We start from the raw sequence: 19,012 nt of genomic DNA, 5'->3' as shown, positions 1-19,012 counted from the left end.
TTTTTGGGCCGAAGCTATCAACACGGTTTGCTATTGTAGCAACCACCTCTATTGTCACCCATTGAAAGAGAAGACACCATATGAGCTCTTGAATGGTAGAAAGCCCAACATTACATATTTTCGGGTCTTTGGTTGCAAATGTTATATCTTAAAGAAAGGCACTAGATTGGGCAAGTTTAACAAGAAATGTGATGAATGATTCCTACTTGGTTATTCCACTATAAGCAAAGCATATAGAGTTTAGAATTTAGATAGTGGTACTCTTGAGGAAGTTCATGATGTTGAATTTGATGAAACCAAGGGTTCACAGGTATAGAATGAGAACTTGAAAGATGTTAGAGGCATTCCACTTTCAAATGCTATGAAGAACATGGATATTAGTGAATTGAGGTCTAGGCAAGTGAATGATGATGAAGATGATCAAGTGCAAGTGCTCTCTAACTCAAATGTGCAAGATGATACAAATCAAATTAATGCAAGTGGATCTCATGATAATGAACAAGATCAAGTGGCTAGTACATCATCTCAACCCAATGATCAAGCAAGTGCAAGCAATCAAGTTCCAATCCTCCAACCAACCAATGTTGAAAGGGATCATCCATTGGACACTATCATTGGTGATATTTCAAGAGGTGTGCAAACTAGATCAAGATTGGCTTTATTTTATGAGCATTTCTCATTTGTGTCATCCATTGAACCAAAGAAGATAGATGAAGCATTGAAGGATGTTGATTGGGTAAATGATATGCATGAAGAATTGAATAACTTTACAAGAAATCAAGTATGAGAGTTGGTAGAAAGACCAAAGGGACACAATGTGATTGGAACCAAATTGGTCTTTAGAAACAAGCAAGATCAAGATGGGATAGTAGTAAGGAACAAAGCAAGATTGGTAGCACAAGGATATACACAAGTTGAAGGTCTTGACTTTGGAGAAACATATGCCCCGGTTGCTAGATTGGAAGCAATTAGAATCTTGCTAGCCTTTGCTTGTGCCCACAACATCAAGCTCTATCAAATGGATGTTAAGAGTGTATTTCTAAATGGCTACATCAATAAAGAAGTATATGTTGAGCAACCTCCTGGTTTTGAAGATGACAAGAAGCCCAACCATGTATACAAGTTGAAGAAGGCTTTGTATGGATTGAAACAAGCACCTAGAGCATGGTATGAGAGATTGAAGGATTTCCTACTCTCTAAAGGGTTCACACTGGGCAAGGTTGACACTACTCTTTTCATCAAGAAAATTGAAAAAGACTTGTTTGTGTTGCAAATCTATGTTGATGATATTATATTTGGATCAACCAATCAAGATTTTTATGATGAGTTTGGAAAAATCCCGTCAGGAAAATCTACCAGACTGGTTTGCAAATCAACCAATCAAGAAGATTTTTGTGATGAGTTTGCAAATCTACCAGACTGGTTTTCTCCCGTCGGTAGGTACCTTCCCCTTCGACTCTGCGTCTTCCGTCAGGGGCTCATGACCATCCCTCACGTGCACTGAAATCCCATCAGGAAAAGTCCCTCTCGTCGGTTGGCGCTGTCACGGGGAGTTTGACCATCAATTGTGGCTTTGTTCGCGCGCTGCAAGCAGGCATCTAGCCCACACAACAGAGGAAGTGTGCTGCGCGTAGCTATGGAAAGAAAGCGCATGGGAGGGGTTCAATGATTCACGGTCGCGCTCATGACTTTACTCTCACCAAATTCTTCATCTTTGTCTGCCGCCCCATCCGCACTCTCCACCTCGCTTGTGTCCTGTCCCTCACCCTCACCATGCCGCAGCCATCTAGATGTAACACCTCAGGTGTTACGAGCTGACTTAGCACCTAAGTTAACGTCTTGGAGAAATCAAGCTGAACAGGTTTTCAAATTTTTAACAAGTTAGAACACGTATGAAACAGGAAAGCGATCTCGGTAAACAAAAACAAGATATAACTTGTGTATAGTGTTTGTGTAAAATGACGAGCGAATAGGGTAGATAAGAATGCAACTGTAATTTTCGGAAGTGAATATTGTAACTAGGGTTTTTGGGAGCTCAAACATCGAATCCGTGATTTAACGGGAACTTTCGTTGAATCGGCAAGAATTTGGATTGTGTTTAAAATATCATTTTTGATGAATTAAATTGAGTAAAATAGTTAAAAGGTGCTCAAATGTTTTGCTCCTATGGGTTAGTAGGAAGTATGGGCTATTGCAGGGAGTACGGGTTGGTCGAGGTTAATAGGTGAAAGCTCTAGTTTGGTTTTAGTGAATTGATGAAACCCTAAGTGCTAACCTAGTTTATCAAGTGGTCATGAGATAGGTAGCACATTCCAAGTGGTGAAGCAAATGAAGATCATAGCATGATGATGATGATGCCATGACGATGATCAAGTGCTTGGACTTGGAAAGAAGAAAGAGAAAAACAAAAAGCTCAAGGCAAAGGTATAAATGGTAGGAGTTATTTTGTTTTGATGATCAAGACACTTAGAGAGTGTGATCACATTTAGGTTTGATAGCCGTACTATTAAGAGGGGTGAAACTCGTATCGAAATGCGGTGATCAAAGTGCCACTAGATGCTCTAACTCATTGCATATGCATTTAGGATCTAGTGGAGTGCTAACACCCTTGAAAATGTTTGTGAAAATATGCTAACACATGTGCACAAGGTGATACACTTGGTGGTTGGCACATTTGAGCAAGGGTTAGGAACTTCACCAGTGGACAGTCCGACGGTGCCACCAGCGCCCTAGATAGAAAAGACGGAGGTCACTGTAAGTGACCGGACGCTGGTCTCGGTTGGACCGGCGCGTCCGGTTAGTGGCAGCAGAGGGTGTGCGTTTCGGTCTCATGACCGGACGCTGGGTCGCTCAGCGACCGGACACTGGAGACAGGGTCCGGTCCTGTTGTCGGGCAGCGCACAGAGGCTAGGGTCTCTGACCGGACGCTGGTAGGGTCCGGTCGTGCATGACCGGACGTGTCCGGTGGGCAAAATGCGTTTCTGGAACCTTACTGCAAACGACCGGACGTTGGTGGCTCAGCGTCCAGTCAGTTATAGCGCAGTGTCCGGTCAACTCAAGTGACCGTTGAGATCAGGACACGTGGCTGTCGTTGGATGATCGGACACTGAGGTCCAGCGTCCAGTCAACATGACCGGAGCGTCCGGTCAGCCCGTGTTGTGCCCAGTGAAGGGGTACAACGGCTCTATTTCGTGGGGGCTTCTATTTAAGCCCCATGGTCGGTTCAAGCTCACCCTCTTGGCCATTTGCATTGACATAGCAACCTTATGAGCTTAGCCAAAGCCCTCCCACTCATCTCCATCATTGATTCATCACCTTTGTGAGATTGGAAGAGAATCCAAGTGCATTACTTGAGTGATTGCATCTAGAGACACTTGGTGTTCGTGTTTCGCTGCGGGATTCACTTGTTACTCTTGGTGGTTGCCGCCACCTAGACGGCTTGGAGCAGCGAGGATCGTCGAGCGGAGGGTGGTGATTGTCTTCGGCTCCGATCGTGGTGATTGTGAGGGGTTCTTGACCTTTCCCCGGTGGAGAGCCAATAGGTACTCTGGTGGATTGCACATGGCTTATGTGATCCTCATCTTGTGTCGGTTGTGCGGCACCCTATTGAGGGTTTGGCGTGTGAAGCCAATTAGCGCGTGAACCTCCAAGTGAGTGAATCACCACAACGAGGACTAGCTTGCCGGCAAGCAAGTGAACCTCGGTAAAAAATCATTGTGTTCATCATTGATTCCGAGGTGATTGATCTTTATTGTTATTCATCCTTGTGATTGATTGGTTCCTTCATCTACACGGCGGTATAACCTTCTTGATCACTCTCTTTACATTACCGCAAACTAGTTGTCAAGCTCTTTAGTGTAGCTAGTTGTGAGAGCTTGCTTGCTTGGTTAGTGTGGCTCTTTAGTTAGCCTTTGAGAGCACACTAACATAGGGTAGTGTCATAGTTATTGTTTGAATAGATACTATCTAAACTAGAATTGTGATAGGTGGCTTGTATTTTGAGTAGGCTAGCGCAACACTTGCTTCGCCTCATAATTGTCTAACCATTTTGTTAAGTGTTGTTGTAGAAATTTTTATTAGGCTATTCACCCCCCCTCTAGCCATTAGGACCTTTCAATAGGGTTAGGCCTTTTAGAAATTAGGGCAAAAGTGTTAAAAGTTGCTTAGCTCCAATCGAAGCTTTCGACTTTTTGAAGTCGGAAAAAGGAAATAGACAATGCCGTTTTGACATACAAATTCTAACAAAAATTGTTAGGCGCCAACTTCACGTTCTTGTACTGTTGGTTGTCCTTGAGTGTGCACTTGAGCATGGCTTAGGTTGTAGTGGTGTTGGGTGTTACGATACCCTCGTAAATTTGCTCTAACTTCGTTAAAACGTGTCTGAATAGTGTTGTTGGCGCTCTGTTCATGAACGGACGTTCAGAGCGATGAGCCCATGTTGGCATACATCTATCTTCTCCTCTAGTTGCTCCCTGCTCTTGGTGATTGCTTCACCAGATAGTTGGCACTGCTGGCTGTAGGATAGGGAAATTAGTTGAACTTCATCCGGGATCGTTAGCAGTTTTTGGCTCGCTTTAAAAACCATGCTTAGCACCGTTGGTCTCGTGGGAGCGGTCACCATCCGAGCACGAGCGTTGCCACTACCGAGTTCCAACTATGGCCGGGCCACTACCTCTGGCTAGCTTACGGCTGGCTGACGCCGCGCGGCCTTGCCCTGGGCGACAGCCATTCCTAGCTAGCTGTGGTTGGTCCTGCTGCTGCATGCGCACTGCGCTCGCACGGCTGGCTGCTGGGTCGCGCCATGGTTGTAGCTGCATCACGCGATCGGCGTGGTGCTCGCCCCATCCCTCGTCCTACCTATCCCGCCTAGTCCTTAAGCTAGAACCTTGCCATCGTGATGAGTCAAGGGCCAAACGCAGCGGCGATGGGACGCTTCCCTGCCCTTTTTTGCCCGCTAGCCGACACATGCGATCTTGCTTGGGTCCTGCAGCTTGTTGCTATGAACGTCATGCCAAGCCGCCTGGTCTCGTCACCTGTGTGCACGAGCTCACTCTGCCACCGCCGATCGGAGCCCCGCTTTAACACGCCCTACCGCTCGAGCTCATCCGCATGCTTTTCCCCACGAAGTGGCCTCAGCCTGGGCACTGCACCCCGCCTTTCAAATTCGCCTAGCTCATCTCCTCATGTTAGTAAGTAGCAGGGAGAGCTAGCTAGCCACCTCAACCGCATCTAGCCACGGTAAAGTCCGACCCCGTGACAATTCGGTGATTAGCTCATCGTGGGTCATGTTCGCCGCCGTGACCTTGGACTGGGGAGAGAGGTAGAATTGGAGCGGTAATAGTTCAATTGCTTGTGGCTCTGAACTCGCCTTGACTCATGCCCTTTGGTGCTCGCGCAGTTTTGGCCAGGAAGCTCCCCATCGGTGCAATGACGCGTCGGTGCCGCACTCGGAATGCCGCTGCATGGATCGGCTGCACGTGGCTAGGCCATCTCGGCACCCCTATGCCTCAGCCACCACCATAGCTCGAATCCCGGTGAGCTATTGGTGCTTATTTGCTAACCCCTTCCCTCCGATGGCGCCATAGGTCGTCAGGACGGACATGCCACCGTCGCGATTAGCCGACTACTGCTCTCGACAGTGCACCACCGAGCCTCTAACCGCCGCCTACCCCTGAGGGTTTAGCCATAGGTAGTGGTCGGTTCGTGGTTGCTGTCGCAGTAAGTCTAGCGTGACCGGTGCAGCCGCCGTTGCCGCCGGTGCGCCGCACCGCCACGCACGGGCACGCCAGGAACCGCCCCATTGCGAAGGCAGCTCTTTTTGAGGTGTTTTGTGCAAAGACCTAGTCTAGATAAACAGTACCTCAATGCGTCGTTTGATTTCCAAAGAGCACAGGCCCTCCTTTGCAAAAACGATCGCGCGCGCGGGCTCTCCCGCCTTGGGCCAGCTGTTGCACGTGGCCATGCCTCGCGTTGGGCTGCTGGGCCAAGTAAGTGGCCGCCGGCCCTTTTCTTTTCTAAAGCGTTTCCTAATTTAATTGCTAAAAGCAAACTTGTAAATTCAATAGAAAATTTTGTAGTTAACCAAAAAATATGAAACCAATTTTGTTAAGTTCATAAAATTATGATCCACCTGCTAGTATATTTTGTTCACCTAGTTTCATAATACTTTCAAAAGTAACCTAATTAATTTGAATACTTAATATTACGAAAACTCAAACTTGTAGGAATTGCTATGGCAAATTGGTAGCAGTGTTGACTCTGGAATTTTAACACCAAAATCCTAACATTTTTAGTATATATATATATATATATATATATATATATATATATATATATATATATATATATATATATAACAAAGTAAAGAAATACTTTGAAATGGTATAACTAAAATACTATGGTAAAATAGCGCGTTGTTGACAATATGAGTACGTAGCTCAGTACGTTAGTCATTAAAGCCAGCTCGTTGGCTTAGCAATGTAATCATATTTTAGAGTGGCGATTGTCGTGATTATTTATGTTTCCGCGCTACATCCACGAATGTCATAATAGGAACCATGATGGATCGTGGAGTCGACTGGAGTAGTAGAAAAGATGGCGTCTGGATGATCGTGTCGCCACAATGGAATGCTAACTGTTGGTTATATCCTACCCAGGCTAGCTCTGGTGCATAACCCCTATTATTCTGCACTTTAATTTATGCTTGTGCATTAAGTTTTAAGAAGTTGAATGAAAACCACTTGCATATATATATATATATATATATATATATCCTTATCCTATGAGTCCTACTAGTATGTCAGAATCATGTAGATGGCAATGCTATAGGATTTGGTAGAAGTCGAGTGATTACCTGTCACTCGCGAGAGATAAGAAAGATATTATTGTTGTTATTATATTACTATCACATGGAATATATATATATATATATATATATATATGGATGATAATTGGAGACCAGGAGGAAAGTTACTTTGGATCTTGACTTGGTTAGGCATTCGAGCGAGGCTCGGATTATATTTGTTCCGTCTGTGCCGATTGAGGACCGTCCGTTGCTGTGGACGGTAGTCAGATCACAGACTTATTATCCTGAGCACATACTTGCTTATGGGAGCAGGAAGGCTCGTTATGCTCTTGTCATGGGTTTTGGCTCTTTCCGGACCGACTGACTAAAGGAGGGAAAAGGTGGAGGTCTAAGCACCATACTGAGACCGGGTCTCAAGTGTGGGGGCTTGGAGTCCAAGTTTGGACGGGGACCTGGATTCTGTGACAGGAGTGGAATTGGTTGGTCTTGTTTATGCCTGGGGTACAAACGAGGCGTTTATTTTGGGGTACCCAGCTGAGATACATTGATTTGCGAATCGACGTTTCTGTGAGATGGTACCGACTTGGCTATGGTCTAGCACCGTAGTAAGAACTGGAATATAAAAGATGGTAAAATGGTTCTGATTGCTCACCACCTACTTGAAAGTAGCATAGGAGCTTACATAGAATGGATAGTTAATGAACTAATGATGATTGCTAATAAAATTTAATATAAGGACGCACATTTAGTAACGCTGCTGCAGATGCAGTAACCTATAAGCCAAATAAGCCTTGCATATCCTTGTAGTTTTTTATTTTCCTCCTGTCGGGTAAGTCTTGCTGAGTACAATCGAGTACTCAGGGTTTTATTCCCCCTGTTACAGGTGATTGGAGGATACATAGAGCTGACTCTTATGTGTGGAAACCTCTTGGTGGGCTCAGAGATGATTCCTTTCACGCTACGATCATAGTGTTTATTTATAACCCTCACTAAAGGTTTTTATAAGAAAAGATGTAAAATATGCTAGCATCTCTCGTATATAAATGTCCACTATGTTAATACTCCACCATGTCATTAAATTAATCTTTATTTCCTCTGTAACTCTGATAACATTGTTATATTCCGCTGTTATAATCAATTGAAGTAATATTCTATTACTGTAATAAAGTGATGTAAGAAATGGCTTAAGAATGTTGTAAGCTTTATTCTCTCATTTATGATCCTGATGAAAAAATGTGGGTTCTCGAGTTCTCCCTTGGGGTGTGCTCGACGGAACAGCACGATTTAGTGCACCCTCTTAGATACTTAGTGTCTAATGGAAAACAAGTACTCTTGGGAGGGCATTAGATTAGACGGTTAGCTGCCTAGGCACCCCTCCCTGCCCCTCACCGTGCCGTAGACAACTGCCGTCCCTAGCCTCTCTCCTGCTCCTCACCGCGCCTTATCCACCAGCCGTCGCGCCGGAGTCATTTGGTGCCGCCACTGTCATCTATCGCCACCACCCAACCACTACACCTGCGCCACAACTAGCTCACTTACGCAATGGAAGCTATGAGCTGGAGATGAAGCAAATGTCAAGCTGTATTTTTTTCATAGATAAAGGAACTGAATCCGGCTTCATCCCTTAACTAAGGAATCAGGCCACTTATTACATAAAATTAAACTAACATAAAACATATCGAATTCAAAACTCAATCCTAGCATATTATTTGGCCATCCAAAGAAAGCAAAGAAATGCATAGTCACTACTTCTCTGGCTCCTTGGTGAATATGATCTTTGTTGTCATCACATAGTTGTAGTTACGTCCAATGTTCTGACTAGTGTGTTTCTCTGAACAAGATAAAAAGAGTTTTAGATTGACATTTGTTAAAAAACAACTTTGTTTCTTGTAAGCCATGTTGACCAGCAAATGATTGCACTTCATAACAACAAAGAATTGCTTATTCCACGTCCTCGTTTGTACCGTCTATGAAAAAGGTCAATAACATCCAAAGGTAGTCTTAACCCTAAACTATATATGTGTACCGCATGCCAAAATTTTTTTGCATAAATGCAAACTATATAACCTTTTTTTTTCTTGTTTAATCCTTTAACAATCCGTTTGATGCGAGAATCTTGAAAAAAAACACTTCTTGATAATTTTAAGCTATGTGAAACAGAGCCTAATTATCGATCTAGATTCGTGGTTGCCTCTTAAGTCACATGGTTGACAAGCACCGTTGTGAGTCGGTGAGCCTGTGACATGGCCGGGCAGTAGCAAAACGTAAGCAAGCTCCTGGAGGCTGGAGCTAGCTTGTGTGACTTTTTTTTTTTTGAGCCTGGATTCCTAGTGTACAAGTTGTAGTATCTGTACTCAACGAAACACACTCACACCACCACACACGCACACCCCTAGAAACTACAACCTATACACCTTATACGTTCTTCTGAAAATCACCGAAGCCCCCACAAGCCTCGTAGCTAGCTTGTGTGACTTGACTTTGAGAACGTGCGCAGCTAGCGATCTTGATTGGTGACATACACCATTGACTGTAAATATCCTCCTCCTATATACAAATCTGGATTGAGCTATAATTTTATATATAGAATTAAAACCATTAATTATTGCTGCTCGATCATCTTCCATGTGTCTGTGTGCATCAGTTTGCTACGCAAGCGTACGTATAAAGTACAAAGTGGTGGCGTAAATTGTAATGATATCCGAGTCGTCCCAGGCGGTGTGAAACCATGTGACGCTGCATGCGTATGTGTTCCCTGCAAACTCAGCAGATTAACACATATCGTCCACACGGCTTCGTTCTTCACTTGATCATAACGTCGATCACCTAGTGATGACTAGAATAATAGCCAAAGCATCAACTTCCTCATAAAAAAAAAGGGAAAATAACCGACGCATCAAACGCAACTTGCACTCATCAATCAAAATGTAAATAAAATGACCAAAGCATAATCCAAGGCGGAATAGTCTTCCACATATTTCTCCCATTCCAAGACGGACAGATCACCGACCGGCATGAGATTCTAACAATTCCTTTTTAGGCCATGTTTAGATTGCAAAAAATTTCAACCCGATGAATAGTAGCACTTTCGTCTTATTTGGTAAATATTGTCCAATCGTGGACCAACTAAGCTCAAAAGATTCATCTCGTGATTTCCAACTAAACTGTGCAATTAGTTATTTTTTTTACCTACATTTAATGCTCCATGCAAACGGCTAAAAATTGATGTGATGGAGAGAGAGTGAAAAAACTTAGAATTTGGAGGTGATCTAAACAAGGCCTTAAGAGAAAAACAATGAAGGATTGATTATATTGTATAGTACAGCAGTAGCTACTTACGTCACGGCGCTGACGCTACCCACGATGACGCAGAGTAGTGACGCACATGGGCGCACGCACCACGCAGTGGCTAACAACGTTAACGTGCGTGGTGGTAGCGATCGTCGTCATTAGCATGGATTATGAGTTATCATTATGACTACTCGCTCAACAACTTCTGCATCAGTCCAAGTAGTAATGTTTAAATAGACAAAAAAAAAGAAAAAGACTCTTGCATCGATCGCGCTGGAAACCACGTGAAACACCACAGGGAGTTTGAAAAAAAACACCTGCTTACTTCAACTAGCTAGATCTCCAAAGTGATTTTACCATTCTTGTTGACAGCAAGTCAGCAGCGTTCAGGAATCAGATCTCAGCAATTTTTTAAGAATTTCGAAGGCAACTACAGGGATCTTTCTTCATAGAAGTTAACCCATACAAGCCTGGCCTGCTCCTCCGACAGAACCACCGTCCACGTCGTCCCGAAATTTTGTGGCCGTCCGATTTCCCATCCTGTGGCCTAAAATCGTTGAATTTGCTTTCATGCGAAGCTGGTCCTCCTGCTTCTCCTTACCTTAGCTGGCTTTTACTTAGCTTCTCTTTACCTGCTCCGGCTTCCCATCCAAATCCACTCAATCAAATATATACTCCAGCTTCAGCTTCTCCTTCTCAACCCATCTGGAAAAATCTCGTCTCTTCCCGTCGCTCTCCTCTCTCTCCCCGTCGCCCTCTCTCTCCCCAGCGCTCTATCCCTCTCCCTACATTTGGACAGTGAGGAGCAGGTTTATCTTTGACGTTGTGCACCCAACTATTTTTCCTATCAAACAGATTTCCATTTTAGTTAACATCTTAGTTTTTCATAGGGAGCTTTTCATTTCTGGGTTTTGCTCTCCCTTCTTCCAAAGTAGAACTAAAGGGGAGGGGAGAGGACGTGTGAGTCACCTCGGCACAGGCGACGTGGCAGTTCAACTAAAATGGCGCGCTGGAAGGAGGACAATAGAAGTCAAGCTAGTATATATTAGCAATGTCATTGTGATGCAAGTTATCGCACCATCACCTTCCAAGAACACAGACGCCAGTGGGGAATGGGTGAGGGCTGGCCTTTCATAGCGCCAGCTACCTAGCCGTCAGCCAGAGGGCGCAGGCGACACCAGTGGTCGAGCTCACAAACTCTAGATGAGTAGGTAGTGAGGGCATGCGAACAAGTGGGTGGAACTACTCCTTACTTTTTCACATTTTGGCCATTTTTTTAAAAAAAACCCATGTGTACCTTTGAACGACCTTATTCTGAATATAGATATCAGGGTAGACGCCATGACATTTGGCGTCGAGGTTGAACATCTCGGTGCCAACGGATTTGGCGCCGACCTTTGCGCGCGGTCAGATTACAACGTGGTCCCTATGTGGCATAGATCGGCGCCGTGAGGCTTAGCGCCAAGGTCAGGAAAGTTATCTAGAAACTAGAAGCTCTAGTTCTAGTTCTTGGCTAATGTGAGCACTGTGTGAAGAAGCCTCACACTAGAGTCTAAGGTATGACCATGGTGGAGATATTATGATACATTTTTTATTAGAGAAAGTTGATCATGTTCATGAGTTGATTAAAAATTTATATGCTTCTAATTATGTTTTCATCTATTATGATTGTTCTAATCCCTAGACTAATCTTAAGTTCATGTTAGATCGTTTTTAGCATGTTCTTGTCATAGGGCGGACCTTCTGGTATGGCTGAGTTGTGACGCTCACTATACCTTAATTTTGTCAAAAAAATCCCCACAAATCGCTGGCCGTCCGTTTGCCATGTCTAACTTGTTTGGTTTGCCGTCGACGAACCCAGCCGGCTGGCGCACAGCGGGCGAGCTGCGCCGCCATTAGCCGATTAGCGCGCCATGCCGGCGTGGACGCGGAGGCGGGTAGCCATGCCAGTGCATGCGCTGAAGGCTGAGTAGCGTTTGCCGGTCCGATGCGTCCAATTCCATTTTCACGAACGTTCATTCGTTCCCGGTCTGGCGAACGATCCTACGTGCGTCAGCCATATGTAGGCTTTCCGGTCTACGGTTTTCCCTTGCCTGGTTCAGTTACGTAGAGTTGGCACGTTTCGAGTCGGACACGCGCTAGCATGTAACTGTAGATGCGTCTATCTTTCTCCTTTTTATTTTTTTACTTTTTCTTCTACCTTTTTATTTTTTATATAAGTTATTTCGTACACAGTTTCATATTTCTACTAATACATTATGATGTTAATTTATATATCTAAGTTATTGAATATAACTTATAAGTCCAACTTTACATCTGAGTCGTTAATTAAGTTATATATCTTTATACATCTAAGTTATTGAATATAACTTATATGTCTAACTTTACATCTGAATTATTCATTAAGTTATATATCTAAGTTATATAACTTTTATGCATAACTTATTGTCACAACTTATATATCACAACTTTTACAATATAACATTTTGTAGAGCAGAACTTATTAGCACAACTTTTTATCAGAACTTATTGGGTAGCGTTGACAAGTTGTATAGAATAACTTACCTACATAAATTGTAGAATAACTTATGAACATAAGTTGTGTTTTATAGCTTTAGTACATAAGTTATGTTTTCATAGCTTTTGTGTTTTCAAGTTTTCGCATAAGTTATAAGTTAATTCATTTCTTTGTGTTTCCAAGTTTTTAGCACAAGTTATAAGTTAATTCGTTCATTTTGTTTCATAACTTTTATATATAAGTTAGGTTTCATAACTTTTATGTATAAGTTATATATTATAAGTTAATATACATAAATTGCTACTAGAAAAAATTCTTTGAAACATATGTAAGCGGAATCTAGTTTTATTCGTCTCGTCACGTAGAACACACCGCTGCAGATGAAATTAAAAATTGATACACCGTTCAGAAGTTATAGCATTTTCAAATAAATGTTTTATTTTTTTAGGGTTACGTCATATGGCATCAGTAGCCCAAAGAGAAAAAGAGTGTTCTGCTCGAGACCAGCACACATCCGGCCGCGTGCAAACAGACGGAAACCGACCGAATGCTGCATGCCAAAAGGGTAAATAAATGGATCTAATTTTTTTCTTGAAATAAAATCCAGTCGGAGCTGTCCAATCGTTCGCCATACAAAAATCTGGTGAATGTCCGCCGAATAGCGGAGCCGTCTGATGCGCCGCCGCGCCGGCATAAGAGAGGTATGTTTGGCACATTGCTGTTGCCGACGGGAGGCTTCGCTCCCATCCAGCGAACCCCGAGGTTGCAGCCGAGGAAACAGGAAGAAGACGACAGAGGGGTGGGGCTTGGTCATGTACTGACTACTGACTACTAAGGCCACAGATAACAGGTAAACAAAAATGCAGAAGATTTCTAACTTCACTTTGCTTCCATGTTCCATAGTTAGATTTGTCGACTGCAATGGAATCTATGGTTTTAGTTCTTCTTATAGACAAATTTCAGCTCTGATGTCTAAAGATGTTGACCATTGTATCTCGTTTCCATTAGCCTTTGTTGGAATGTTAGCATGGCTCCAAGCTCCTGTGAAATTAAGAACTCTTATTACCTTTTATGAATTCCTACCTCCTTGACCTCTTCGTCCGAGCTAGAAGTATATGCATCATCACAATTACAGTGTAAACGCTGCTGAACTTGTACTTAAATTATTTGCTTGCTGAGTCTTGCTTTGCATATATTACTACATCACACAAAGCCTCAGAAGCTTTTCATCGAGCACAAAAGCTTATTTTAACCATACATGAGGTAACCCTTGCCTTCATAAAGGACTAGGTGCTCTATGAGCATATCTAGTGTGACCTTCCTATGATAGCTTGAAGAAATCTTGGCATTGGTGGTATATCAATTTCCAACAAACCATCAAGAATTTGTACTACTTCACCCATGGTTGGCCGATCTGACTCCTCTTCCTGGATACACCAGCAAGCCTCCTTGCAGACTCTCTCAGCCTCATCCAAGTTAGCACGATCAGATAACTGGACATCCAACAAACTCCCAATATCTCCATTCAGGAGTTTACTTGCAACCTCCACTGGGAAACATGCAACATGGACATCATCACTTTTTATTTTCTTTACATGTGTTTCTCTTTCTCCTTCCTGATATAATGTCAATCAGCAACATCCCATAGCTATAGACATCCACTTTTGATGTAATTGCCACTCCACTGATCCAATCAAGTGCGAGATACCCTACAGTTCCTCTCATAGTAGTTATAACCCTGCTGAATTCCCTTCCTAAAAATTTTGACATCCCAAAGTCTACTATTTTAGGTATGAATGATGCATCAAGAAGTATGTTCTCTGGCTTAATATCACAGTGTATGATGCAATCCCTGCTACTCTCATGCAAATAGGCCGACCCTCTTGCTACTCCAAGAGCAATCTGGTGACGGGTACTCCAATTTAGGACCGTTGTATGGCTATCAAAAATATGTGCATCAACGGAGCAATTTGGCATGTGCTCATACACAAGCAGCCTCCTATCCCTTTCACAACAGAAGCCAATTAGCTTGATCAAATTGATGTGTTGGATGATTCCTATGAAACTCACTTCAGCTCTAAATTGCTTCTCTCCTTGTCGGACACCATCAAGCAAGCCTCTTCACTGCAACAGCTGTCGAGTCAGTTAAAAGCCCTTTGAACACAGATCCAAAACCACCACTCCCTATTCTCTTAGAGAAATTTTTAGTTGCATTTTGAAGATTAATGTACCTAAAAGCAATAATTCCATTTCCACCTTGAACATCATTCAATATGTGAAAAGATCATTCCCTCAAAGTCATCCACATGAAAAAAGCAGATAACATGCTCAGAACTACAACACTTGCAGCGATGATAGCCCCAATGATCTTTCTTTTTGATCTCTTACTATTTCTCCAATTATATGCATCTTTGGCAGCAATGCAAAGGTACAGAATTCCCCCATCATCGGTGGTTCCATTGGTATAACTTCTTATGTTTAACAAATCGTCATACCATAGGGAGCATCTTTCACCACTAGAATTGGCATATGCAGAGCAAGAGTAGTTATCCAGGCATGCTTGTTCGCATTGTTCTATGCTCCCAATAGAACCAATAATGTCACCTTATGTAGTCAGTGTTGCATAAGTCAATGGGTAGAACTTATCTGTCGTTTTAGCTCCACTATGGTTTCTGGTGCTGCAATCCAATGGTGTATTTCTTGTGCAACCACCGGTATGATCCTCTTGCTCCCAGTCCTCAGGTGACCTTACTGAGAATCCCCTCTTGCAATCGCATGGAGAAGGTGCATTGTTGTTGCAAATAGTGAATGGTCCACAAGTAGCATATATATCACATAAATCTTTAGGTTGGGTGTATATTGTTATCCATTCTTGCTTGTCCTCAAGCCATATGAGCGTCTTGTTCTGACTAGATATGTCCAAAATACTAATAGATATTAAGTCTTTCTCTAGCAATATGGATTGGAAGTACTCCGCTTTGTCGTTGTTGATAAACCTGTAGTCAAACAGAGTGCGCCCTGACATTTTAGGCATTGCGTTGAAGTATTGGCCGTTCCATTCCCCAGTAGACCAATACACTATGGACGTGTTACATAGTTTGAAGACAAATTGGGGAGCACCAGTAGGATCTAATTCCTGACAATAGCGGCCGGGAGATGGGTCAATCATGCTCCTCTTGGAAACAACACGCCGGTTCAGACCGGTGGTCTTGTCTATGCCAAACTTTGCACCAGGGGGCATGATATCTGTAGGGTAGTCAAAGCTCTGCCATAAGATGTTGGAGGGGTTGGCTGTGTCCCTTAAGACAAGGTTTCCATTGTCCAGGAGCACGGCCGTAGAGTTCTTGACTGTTATACTTGCATGGGTCGACCAAACAACCGATTTGGTGGCTTGGTTGAAGATGGCAAGGTTGTCGTCCTCAAAGATAGCGAGCTTTGTCATTCTGTGATGACCTATAACTGGGCTCTCCCTATTTGCTACCCATATTGGAGTTAACTGGGAGACTTTGTTGAACCATATTCCTAGGTACCAGTGCTTGGGAGCGTGCCGAATAGAGGATTTACTTCCTGGATGGAAGAAGCCAAGCGCATACCTGCCATTGCTGGAGACAAGCTTGGCGCCCCCAATGAGCGCTTCACCGGCTAAAATGGAATCTGTTGTTGTAGAACAGGTAGGAGCATGCACAGAGTAGAGGAGGTACACAAGAAGGAAGAAGGCAGAATGCATGACTGACAGAGAAAAAACAAAGGGAGATGGAGGTAGTGAATACTGAGTAGTACTAGAACCATAGTAATATACTAGTAAGTATCCCACGCTTTGCCGCAGGTAGTTGGTTAGGCCCAAGTACCTAAATGATAGGCCAGAAGGGAGATCCAATCTCCAATCGAAAGGCCTGGCCAAGGAAGAACGGCGCTCACTTCCGACTCCGACCCACCTCTCCGATCGGAGCACTCGCTTCGGTCTCCAGCCCACCTCTGGATGAACTCTCTGACCAGAAGGCCTGGCCAAACACCGCTTCTGACTCCGACCCGTGTCTCCCACTGGGGATACGCCGAACCCCTGCTTACAAGCTCCTTTCCAACTGGCGCAGTCAGTGCCGACTGGGGCCAACTGACCAGGGACACCCGCTCGGTAAGGACCAGGAAATGGATGGAGAAAGTAAGGCAGGGTGCACAAGTTAAACCGCAATACCAAGGACCATACCCTGTGCACCTGCTAGGTAGTACCCTGCGGCCCACCTAGCATGACAGAACTCAAGCAGTGTTGTAGGCGTCGACATTTTTCCTACAGTGTTGTGGGCGCCATTAACTCCCATACCAGACAAATACGGTAAGGCTCCTCCCACATGCCTCTGGGCATCGACAATGTTGTGGGCGCCGGCATTTACCGTACCAGGCGAACATGGTAAAACCCCTTGCATGCCTCCGGGTATCAACAGTGTGGCAGGCGCCGACGTCTGCCATACCTGAAGAAGACAACACAACCTCCCACATGCATCTGACATTCAACAGTATTGTGGGCGCCTACCATCATCCTGTACCCACCGGCATGGGCAACAAGACTTAGTAGCATACGTACTCTCTCCCTCTCACTTGTAAGGCCATCCCCTTCATCTATAAAAGGGGATGTGCTCTCTCCCAATAGATAAGTTGATTCAGATCAATCAGTTTACTAGTACACAACAACAGAACCACCAGGTTCAAACCTCGAGCACACGATCGAACACTTAGCACATAGCAAAGCTTCCGTCACTCTCGGTCCCTCTGACCAGAGTCCGATCAGACCTTTTATACCCTCTATCTTTCTCCTTCTCGTTTGTAACCCCACTGCAAACTTCGAGCACCTGGGCTCAGGAATAAAGTCAACGACTGACTCAAACTGGATGTAGGGCACGTTGCCTGAACTAGTATAACCCTGTGTCATTGAGTGCTAGGCCACCTCTGATCACAACGTACGGCAAAACTACAAATATTTACGTGTTGGTCACTTTCTGCACTAACAGTTGGTGCCGTCCGTGGGGAAGACGTTATACGTTCAACACTTTTTGGTCATCGGATGGCCCACTTTTCCGCCACCTTCGCCGTGGCGGGCTCAAGCGATAGACTCGCTTCGGCTCACTGGAGTTTCTCGCACTCCCACCTATTGGGATGCGGGTCCCACCCGTCTTTGAGCCATCCCAGGGCTTCCTCTTTGGAAGCCTGGACTTCGTCGCCGACCGGCTCGGCATACTACACCTCCCGCAAGGAGGCACTTTTTCCAGCGCCCGTCGGAGGGGCCCCCTTCATCGGCTCCGGGACGCACGACAACTTCAACGACGAGGCACCTACGCTTCATTCCAAGCAAACTCTCTGCTCAAACCCTATTATGAGTAATGTACATACTATTATTTACTCTCTATTTACTATCACATGTTGATTATCCGGAGGGACCGTATTGTCCGTACCATAAACACCATACGAACAGTTCCCCTGTGGCCTCGCGTCCCCCACAGACGCATTCGCTCAGGGGCTCCGAGGGATGCTGGCGCCACCCCTCTCACATCCGAATTCGTGGGAATGGCGAGCTATGCTCCTGCCACCTTCCATGAACTCCTGGATAACAAGGTCGAGAGCGATGGCTCTAGCATTGGTGACGTGGCTCCTAGCCACCATCCATCCTAGAAGTGTGCTATGGCAGATGCTCTAGGACGGCCACCGGTGGTTGTGGAGTCTACACAAACTCACACCCCTCCAGACCTATGTGCGGGGGCCCTCACGCTCGCACAAGGGCACGCTGAGGAGCTACGACAACGGCGGTAGAACCAGCCACCGCCTGCGTCGGCGCGCTCAGTACAGCACGTTGTGCCCCATGCGCATGACCTGGTGGGCAGCGCCCGGGGTCACGCCCACTAGATCTAGCGCGACATCATGAACGAGGGGAACGACCCCCCACAGTTTGCTTGGGCTAGCCAGAACATCGCCGCTGCGGCAATGCTTCTGCACGGTGTCCCCAAGCCCGTCGACACCTAGGAGCGGGTGGTCTATCGGAACCTCCGGGCGCTGGTAGAAGCCACCGCCGTTCAATAGGTGGAAAGCTCCGCATCGTGACTCCAACACGTGCCTTCTCTCCCCACTGGGGGAGTGGGGACACACCAGACGGATCGCTCCATCTGCTCACCGCTATAGCCGTCAAGCGTGGCTCGGGAGGCAGCGGGCGCGCCGCGGTCTGACCTGGCGCCTGCTCTACACCAACCGCTGGTACGCGAATAGCCCAGTCCGCACCAAGACGCTCATAGCGTCATCAGCAACCGACATCAGGCTCGGCATGATGATGACATCCACTGGGCGGCAATGAGGATAGGCGACATGGATCCCGGCCGAACCATATAGGGGAGCGGTGAAACATACCCCAGGCATGG

The 19,012-nt window shown here is 45.1% G+C and overlaps 1 pseudogene; it reads right to left on the bottom strand.

Annotated features, from left to right (window-relative positions):
* Positions 1–13,921: 13,921 nt before the first annotated feature.
* On the bottom strand, positions 13,922–16,341 carry LOC136511047 (G-type lectin S-receptor-like serine/threonine-protein kinase At2g19130; annotated as a pseudogene).
* Positions 16,342–19,012: the final 2,671 nt, after the last annotated feature.

This window comes from Miscanthus floridulus, chromosome 16 (assembly GCF_019320115.1).
Source record: "Miscanthus floridulus cultivar M001 chromosome 16, ASM1932011v1, whole genome shotgun sequence".
Classification (NCBI taxonomy): Eukaryota; Viridiplantae; Streptophyta; class Magnoliopsida; order Poales; family Poaceae; genus Miscanthus; species Miscanthus floridulus.
Note: the sequence above shows the minus strand (reverse complement) of the source record. Positions and strands in the feature narration are given on the sequence as shown.